Source organism: Pelobates fuscus, chromosome 7 (assembly GCF_036172605.1).
Source record: "Pelobates fuscus isolate aPelFus1 chromosome 7, aPelFus1.pri, whole genome shotgun sequence".
NCBI lineage: Eukaryota > Metazoa > Chordata > Amphibia > Anura > Pelobatidae > Pelobates > Pelobates fuscus.
Genome location: NC_086323.1, coordinates 139,126,461 through 139,134,723, shown reverse-complemented (window position 1 = coordinate 139,134,723; position 8,263 = coordinate 139,126,461). Strand labels below are relative to the sequence as shown.

The window sequence follows — 8,263 nt, the reverse complement described above, 5'->3', positions numbered from 1 at the left end:
TGGCAAGAATTGTTTAGAAAATACTTGTAGTTTCTAACACTATAGGTTTAAATAGCTGTTTAGCTGACCCAGGACGTGCCGCTAAAGGCCGACTGAGTGACTGCCATTAGAGGTGTTCCTAAGCAGTAATGTAAACAGACTGGACAAGAGGACCACTGCATTAAAGGGACACTATAGTTACCAGATAAACTACAGCTTATTGAATTTGTTCTGGCCTTTTGCTGTAAACACTGTCTTTTCAGAGAAAATGCAGTGTTTACACTACCGCCTAGTGATAATTTCACTGACCACTCCTCAGATAGGCTGTTAGAGATCCTTCCTGGGTCATGGCTGCCTAAAATGCATCCAAACATTCAGTATCTCCTCAATCATGCAGATACTGAACTTTCCTCATAGAGATTCATTGATTCAATTCATATCTGTGAGGAGATGCTGATTGGCCAGGGCTGTGTTTGAATTGTGCTGGCTCTGGCCCTGATCTGCCTCTTTGTCAGTCTCAGCCAACCTAATGGGGAAGCATTGTGATTGGATCAGGCTACCACTTCTGCTGATGGCAGTGGGCAGGTCAAAAGGAAACAGTGACAAAACCAGCAGCTTAAGGCTTGAATACAAGTAAGATTTATAAAATTTAGGGAGGCATGAGGTGACCATGGGTGCTAGATTGTGGGTTTAACCCTATAGGGTCAGGAATACATGTTTGTGTTCCTGACCATATAGTGCTCCTTTAAGCTGTAGTTATTCTGGAAATTATTGTGTCCATTTACGTTTTTGCACATGCATTTTAAAGTTTATTTAACAAAAAAGTCAAAGATCTATTCAGTTGATGCTGTATATTATTTAGAAAAAAAATATGCAACTACATATATTTGAGTAGATGAAGACAAAACTAGTGGCTGTATTTTGCCATGTATTTTTTTTTTTTTAAATATATAAGTAAAAATTAATTAGTTGGTGTATATAGTAGAGATGTCTTGTGCTTAAGCATAATTTTAATGAGTGGAATAGGGAGCAGTTGTTCACTATGTGTAGGGACACACCTGATTTGAAGAATATTTCCATTGCAGCTATTTTTTCCCAAGTTTTACAGTTTCTCTTTTACTGAATAAACACCCGTGTCTGTGTTTTGTTCTTGCAGTCTTCGCAGGCTGTCAGAGGGCCATTTGTACAGGTCCATTAATGGGCCACTAGTCAACAAAACCACTACAGCTAATAGTCGTTTTTAGTCTGTATTTATGTACACAGAGCAAACAGTTCTGTGAACAATATAAAAACTTTACTGTGTTCAATAGTTTGTGAATAAACCCCACTGTTTTCAATAGAGAGATCTCGCAACATAAAGGACCATTTTATGTTGCTGAGAGTAACAAATTTCCCTGCATAACTCTGTTTGGGTTATAAATGCAGAAATTTGCCAAAACAAAATCCCCTGAAAGTGAAATGAACTTCCTCCAGCTACTTACGAATGTAGTTTGCACACACTGGACTTATGTGAATAAAAAAAAGTGAATGAGAAGCTTCTCCTGGAAAAAGGCAGTGTTTATATTGCTACTTAGTGGTAGTCACTCACTGTGTGCAGCACCTACATTCTGCATCTTCACACTCTGCATTGAGATGCTGTTTGGTGTGGCATATTACTGCTCATGCACAATAGCCTTTTAATGCTTTCATATAGGAAGGCATTGGACTGGCTGAGTTCATCAAGATTAATGATCTCATCCATAGAAGTGGGGACAGCTGCAGTGATGGAGGAACGGTAAGTAAAATACCTTCTTGTTTTATTTATTTTTAACTCTATTCTGTGGAGGGGCCCGGGACCGAAATATGCAGTCCAACACTATAGTGTTAGGAATACATGTTTCTATTTCTTAGTACGATATTGTTAATTTTAAAGGGGCACTATAGTCGCCAAAACAACTACAGCTTAATGTAGTTGTTCTGGTGTATATAGTATTACCCTGCAGGCTTTTTTAAAGGGACACTAGGAACCCAGACTACTACAGCTAATTGAAGTGGTCTGGGTGCAGTGTCCCAGAACGCTGCATGTTCTCAGGCTATGCATGGGGACATCCAGCGTCCCTCAAAACTATATAGGAAAGCATTATACAGTGATTTCCTATGGGGACAGTACTAATGCGATCGCCGTTATTGCGCATAAGGTCCCCCCGCCGGCTGACGTCAGCAGAGGAGGAGCAAAGTTGGAGCCTGAACCAGCGCCAAGGGACATTGTTACAGAAGGGTTATTTAATTTTGTTTTCCTTGCACTGTAATTTCTCTTTAATGTAAACACTGCCTTTTCAGAGAAAAGGCAGTGTTTACTGCCTAGGGACACCTCCTGTGGCCATCACTCAGACGACCACAGGAGGTGCTTCGTGGGTCACTGCTGCACAATTTGCAGCACTGACTCTCAGCATCTGCACGCTCTGCATAGATGCGCTGAATGTTTGTTTGTCCCTCCTTGAGGCATAACCACCTAGCAAAGCTAGTGTGTATGTGGCAGCCTCCCAGAGAAATATTTTGCCACACTAAAAACGCTCCTGCACAGAAACAGCGTTTCTAGCCAATCAGGTGATCAGAACAGCTTTGCAGCTCGCGGCAGACTGAAAATGGCAACATTGATGGAGGACTCAATTTCTGTGTCTGGCACGGATATGGTGGTTGTCTCTCCTAGAGACAGCCCCATCAACGTTAGAAAGCTCCATAAGAGAGCCTTCCTTGCCAGGGACCTATCCTCTTCATCTTCTAAGTTGGATATGGTCCCAGTCACCTGTAAAAAGAAAAAAAGCTGCCTTTCATTGTCAAATTTTGATCTCGGCCATGAAGCGGGGCCAGCCACAACAAGAACCACGTGGCTCTGGAAATAAGGTTTTATACCTTTTATAATGAGTGAGAGGGTTATCTGCACACTTAGAACTATAGTGTCAGGAATACATGTTTGTATTCCTGACATTCTAATGTTCTTTCAAGCCAAAGTTGTTTTGGTGCCTATAGTATCCCTTTAATGTACAAATGTAAACCGCTTTTAAGCTTCGTCTTCGGTTATCTTTGTATGCATCTCTTGTCTGGTAACCTTTTATTTATCTCTTGCATGTATATCAAGCTTTACGCCCGTCGTGAATTTTTCTACATTTCTTTGTGGGTGTCAATCTCCTGTGGTTAGCCTCATTTCCAACTTCCTTACTATTTCTGCCATATAAATCTACATACATTGTGAATTTTAGAGCAGTGTCTAAATTCCATGTTCTAGTTTTATCTGAACTGAAATAAATCAAATGCCATCAACATTCACCTCCATCAAATGATGTAATGCATTAATGTTAACTAGGTTTTTATCCACCAAAACAGCACAAAGGTTATAAAAAGGCAGAGTTTACATTGAAAGGCCTGCAGGGACAATCTATAGACTCCAGAGCCACTATATTAAGCTGCATTAGTTCTGTTAACTATATTGTCCCTTTAAGAATTGTATTTTGGTTGTTGAAAAAATACTGGCTCATAACTTTTTTTTTTTTCCTCTCGATTGAAATCAAACTTGTCAAGCCCTGTGCTATATGAATGCCAATTTCCGCTTACTATGTTCTTGAATGTTTCCTGCCTATGACAGCAGTCCTCAACTTTAATTATTTTATATGACCGTGTTAGTCAACATAAATGTATGCATAGATCGTTTAACCCCTTCAGGACGGAGTCAATAGTGCACATTCTGATCAAAACGTAAACAAAAACTGGAATTTGCGCTAAATGACTGTTCAACCGTAATTCACCGCTGTCACATTAAGTGCACCCACACTTATATATCATTTTGTTCAGGAGAAACAGGGCTTTAATTTATCATTGACTATTCATATATGGAATGTGAGAAAATACGTTTTTTTTTTGTTTTTTTTTTAATTTGTATTTCCGTCTGACATTTTAGCTGTGAATGTCATTTTTTTTTTTTTATAGTCTTTTTATTGGGTTTATCACCATAAATCTTTTACAAAAAAGTACATTAAAACATTCATACACAATATCTATAAAAAATATTCATACACATAGACACAAAGACTTCCCCCCCTCCCTCACGAGAGCTCATCATACTTCCAATTTCTAGTTACTTTTTGCAGATGGTAATCTCATTACCTTTACATTTGTATTAGTTTTTCTTCCCAAGTTGACCATAGGCTCAAATTATCATCCAGGATCCTGCAGTGATCCTTTTCCATCTTAATTTGATAGATCATCTGTGTTATTATCAACTTTATATTGAAGACGGTGTTTCCCTTCCAATTTCTAGCTATTATTATTTTACATGCTATTAAGCAATGAATAGTTAAAAATTGATTTATTTTGTTTAATTTTGGCCATTGATAATGTAATAGCATTGTTTCTGGTTTTAGAGGTATTTCAACACCACAAAGTGTGTGGATGATAAGTTGAGCCCACTGCCAAACAGCAGTCACTTGTCTACAGGACCACCACATATGAATGTAGTCTCCTTTTTCCTCTCTGCACCTCCAGCATTTCACATCCTTGAGTGAATCAAATTTAGCTATTTTAGTTGGAGTCATATACCATTTGTTAACTAGCTTAAAGTGTGTTTCTGTGAATGTCATAATACTGTTAGGTTTTACTGCAAAAAAATGCACATATTTGTAATCTGCAGTGTCTCACGAGTACAACAGTATCCCCCATTAACAGGTTTTATGGTGCTTCGGAAAGTTACAAGGTCAAATATAGAACGTTCCATTTTCAAATTGAAATATGCCAGATTAGTAATGTTACCTTTGAGACGGTGTGGTAGCCCAGGAATGAGAATTACCCCCATAATGGCATACCATTTGAAAAAGTAGACAACCCAAGGTATTGAAAGTGGGGTATGTTTAGTCTTTTTTAGTAGCCACTACTAAGGAAGACTAGACATACCCCACTTGCAATACCTTGGGTTGTCTACTTTTGCAAAAGGTATGCCATCGTGGGGGTAATTCTTATTCCTGGGCTACCATACGCTCTCAAAGGCAACATAACCAATCTGGCAAATTTCAATGTGAAAAAAATGAAATGCAAGCCTTATATGTGACCCTCTAACTTTCCAAAACACCATAAAACCTGTACATGGGGGGTACTGTTCTTCTCGGGAGACTTCACTAAACACAAATATTAGTGTTTTAAAACAGTAAAACATATTACAACAATAATATAGTCCATAAAAGTGCAGTTCGGTTGTAAAAAAATTCAAAAAATGTCACTTTTACTTAAAATATCATCGTTGTAATACAATTTACCAGTTTGAAACACTAATGTTTGAGTTCAGCGAAGTCTCCCGAGTAAAACAGGACCCACTATGTACAGGTTTTATGGTGTCTTAGAGAGTTACAGGGTCAAATATAGTGCTTGTGAATTAAATTCTCTGCACTTTCTCCCTGTGTCGTCAGGCATGTCAATCAAATTTTAATTAATCAAATCACATACGGTAATTATGTTAAAATATTACTTAAATATACACGTAGAATTTTAATATATATATACATATATATGTATTTAAAGTCTACGTGTACACTTATTTAGTTATGTAATTATATATATTTATCTGTATACATATATTTGCGGTTATTTGTATTTTTTTTTTTTTTTTTAATTCTTTATTTTTGCGTGCCAGGGTTAACAAAAAAGTATACATCGCCACAACAGCGGTGATAAACAATATAGAGACAGATGATATAACGTTTTGTCATGGTTAGCGAGGAACTTGCACATTTTTATAATTTGATACGGAACACTTATAAAAGGTGTAGCACCCATGTGTGTCGCCCTGTTGGAACAGACATTTTAACAGTAGCCGGGTGGGAGCTTCATAGCGTCAACAATAGCAAAGAGAACCGGCATTCGCAGTAAAGCGAGCGACACATGTTGGGTGTGTTTAAATAAAATATGGTCTGCTACACAGGGGTGGCTAAAAAAAAGGTGAGCGTCGGGAAACAGACCATGTAGTGTTATCCCCCATAGAGGGTCAGTGACACCATAGGGTGTTTGCGAGTTGCTTAAGTTTTCTTGGGGGGGGGGGGGGGGGAGGAGGGTATTTAAAGTACCTGTGGGGCATTTCTGGCGGTGACCAGGGCTCTAATTGATTATCTGGGTGGGATTTTAAGCAGGGTACCTGCCGGTGTACAGTACAGTATGGCCGGGGTCGCCGGTAGTGTGTGGTCATATGACTCAGCGAGGGTTAGCTCTGATTAGCCTATTCGGGGAGTGAGCATAGAGATAAAATATCTCAGTAGCTGGGCAAAAACAATGAAGCACGTCAGTACGTGATGGTCATTGAAAAAAGCAAACAAACAACAATGTAAAAAATAACAGCGGTGGTATAGTTGGGTATGTCCCGTATTAAAGAGAGGCCTACTCAGCCAGGTTATCTCCCTGTCGGCATTCTCAGCCTTGGAGTCAGGTTAAGTCTCTGGACGACAATGAGGCTTGGGCCGTGCGGGGTGTAAATTCCGGGATTGTGGCTGGGTTTAGGTGAGCTAGTCCTGAACCAGAGGTTGTGCTTGGGGTTAGGATTCCCAGCTTACCCAGTTGTTCTTCCAGCTCCTTCGAGGTGCCCGCACGGAACGTTTCTCCTTTTGCTTGGAATCTGACTATTCTTGGGTGTCCCCACCGATAGGAGATGTTGTTTGCTCGCAGAAGCTGCAGAAGTGGACGCAGGGAGCGGCGCCATGCTAACGTGTTTCTGGTGATGTCTGGAAAGATTTGCAGCGTTGCTCCTTCAAATTCCAATGAAGACTTCTCTCTCACCGCCGTGAGGAGTAGGGCCTTATCTTGCAGAGATTGGAACCGCACGATGAGGTCTGGCGTTGCAGTTGTCGGTGCACTCGTGGGTTTCTGCAGGCGAAACACGCCATCGAGCTTAATTGCCTTCGCTTGTTTGTGAGGGATGAGTGCAGCAAAGAATCGCCGTAGGAAATGTGGCAGGTCAGAAGTCTCCAGCATCTCCGGCACACCTCTGATCTTGAGGTTGTACCTTCGTCTCACATCCTCCATAGCGTCAAGCTTATTCATGGCGGTACCTTGTGCCTGCTCCAGTTCTTCAATCTTCTTCTCAGCCCTGGTTAATCTCGAGTCATGGGCACTGCGCGCCACCTCCAGCTGGGCGATCTTCGTTGTAGCGCCTTCCATGGCTTTTTGGAAGTGGGCCATGTCTCCCGCTATGTTGGCGCGGAGCTCCGCAAGCATTGTTTTCAGCTGAGCGGCGGTGACTGGGTCTCTATTTTCCGGGTTGCTTGTTCTGGGACCCGTGCGAAGTCTGAGGGCAGCTCCCTCCTCCGGCTCGGCATAAAAGTCATCAGATGAGTACGAGGAACCTTCCTCGAGGGACGCCATCTTGTCCCATGCGGCCTTTTGTGTGTTGCGGAGCATCTCGCCTATGTCTCGGCTCGGTATGCCTGCGTCCGCTTTAGGCTTTTTATTTTTTCGACCCATAATGGTGTGGGTGCTTAGGGCAGAGTGGGTAGCCCGCTTGTTTGCCAGGTAGCCTTAGAAAAATAGCCTTTTAGGGCAAGTTATAGCAGAGCTCGGAAAAGTGTGGCCGCTCTGGTTCGCTGCTAGGCTCCGCCCCGCGGTTATTTGTATTTTATATAGATATATAGAGAATTTCATTCTAAGTCTATTTTGTTACATATATATATATATATATATATATATATATATATATATATATATACAAAATACAGTTAGAATGAAATTACTTATGAATATATAATTTATATTGTTTCAATATTTTATTTATTTTATTATTATTATATATATATATGTGTGTGTGTGTGTGTGTGTGTAACTTCATTCTAAGTGTATTATAATACTAATACAAGTACTTATATTAGTATTAAAACACACTTTGTATGAGGTTACATATATATATATATATATATATATATATATATATATATATATAAATATATTTATTTTAAAACCTTTTTTTTTTTTTTTTTTTTTTTATTATTCCTACCAGGAGGGGGACTGTCTGACACTTCGGACAGTCCCCCTGCTGGCATATCCACAGCCAGCTATAGGGGACCATGTGATCGCTCTTTGAGAGCGATCACATGGCCCCCAGGGGCTTCTTTTGCCGTGGGAGGGCTGTCTGGGCTGTGAGGCAGTCCTCCCGAAGCGAAACGCCAGTAAGGTAAGTATACCGGGTGCTCCAGGGCTCAAATCCGTTACGGCGCTCTATGCCGCCGCTACGGCTTTTAAAGCCCATTAAATGCGGGACCGCATAGAACGCCGTAACGGC

The 8,263-nt window shown here is 40.5% G+C and overlaps 1 protein-coding gene across 3 annotated transcripts in view; it reads left to right on the top strand.

The window, feature by feature from the left end:
• QRICH1 (glutamine rich 1) overlaps nucleotides 1-8,263 on the top strand; it is a 72,650-nt gene that overhangs the window by 36,732 nt on the left and 27,655 nt on the right. The window lies entirely within an intron of this gene.